This window comes from Phalaenopsis equestris, unplaced genomic scaffold (genome assembly GCF_001263595.1).
Source record: "Phalaenopsis equestris unplaced genomic scaffold, ASM126359v1 Scaffold233290, whole genome shotgun sequence".
Lineage (NCBI taxonomy): Eukaryota > Viridiplantae > Streptophyta > Magnoliopsida > Asparagales > Orchidaceae > Phalaenopsis > Phalaenopsis equestris.
This window is the reverse complement of record NW_018251241.1, coordinates 40985-42475: the sequence shown is the minus strand read 5'-3', so window position 1 is coordinate 42475 and position 1491 is coordinate 40985.

Genomic DNA, 1491 nt, shown 5'->3' with positions numbered 1-1491 from the left:
TAAATTTGAAACTCAAAGCATTCCTTTACCTTATAAGTATTTCATAGCTTTTACATCATTGAGCCCAAATCTTTTCTTCTCAAATGAATTTCTAAGATTCTTAATATTTCAAAATATAGTTTTCTTTACTTTAAATAGTTAACTATAGTCTTATTCTCCTATACTAAATATATTAATCTACAAAATTAATTTTCCTTACAAAAATACTCCTTTAAATCTACCATAATATTTAAATATTTACAAAATATAGTTATCTGAATTAAATTTACTACAAAAATCATATTAATAATTTTTAAAAATATTTAAATTGAGAACATATAATAGTTAATCTTTTTCTTCCCTCCCCCAAACTTAAAATTTTCAATATGAAATTATACAGGTGGAAAGAAAAATTCTAAATATAAATCATACCTCAGTACTTTAGGCATTTTCATCATTCTGAAATTTTTATGTTTTTTACAGTCCCTTCTTAAAATTTTTACTTTAATTGGTCTATAATATTAGGAGCTTTCTATACATATAAATCATTAGAGAATTTGTTGGGTAATGAAATTTTGAAATAGATACAAAACTAAATATTATACAAACACAATATTTCACTAACACATCACAATAATAAATAAAAATAGTTTGAAATACATCATAATGCAAAAAAAAAATCACATCACATTGCAATTATACAAAGTACTAATCAAAGTCTATTATAACTACATATGCAAATTTCATACTATAACACTAAACATTTATAACAATAATTAAAAATTATCTAACTGCAAACATAAAGTAAAATATAAAATAAAATGAAAGCACAAAAAAATATACATCTATCTCTATCGCAAAATCACAAAACAAAAGTACATCAATCACTATCATATATCAAAATCCCATACTATATCCTCGTCTCCCTGGTCAGCAGGTGGATTGGGCTGATACTGAGTATAACAGGGGCATTCAAGAAAAGTAACATCAGGCTCACTTCTGTAGTGTTGGGCTTGAGCTTCGTAGTAAGCTATCTCGAAGTCAGAATGCCTCTGTAAATACTCACTATCATAATCATGTCTACATTTTAATCCCCCAATTCTTTCATTTATTTTCTCTATACTCTTCCGCTGCAAGGTTAACTCATTCATTAAATCATGAAGGGTAGGGGAACTAGAGCAAGGAAGGTCATAACTAGTAGAGGGGATATCTCTACAAGTAGAAGGTTCTTTACTCCTACTCCCAGATCTCCATCCTTCATGGGATTCATACGTCTTTAAATTAGCTATACTAATGGGTTTCAAAGGGTAAACCCATTCTTCATCATCTCCAGCTTCAACTATAGAAAGTTGGCAAAGTGCATAAATGAGGCCAAGATGTCCCAGACCTCCACTTGATTCACTCCTTGCTGTGGTCAACTCTATTGAATTAAATAGCCTAAGTCTCGGGAAAAATCCATCGTCGGCGGCATCGATGGCGCCGTCGACGAGATTTTCAAAATTGGTTCAATTT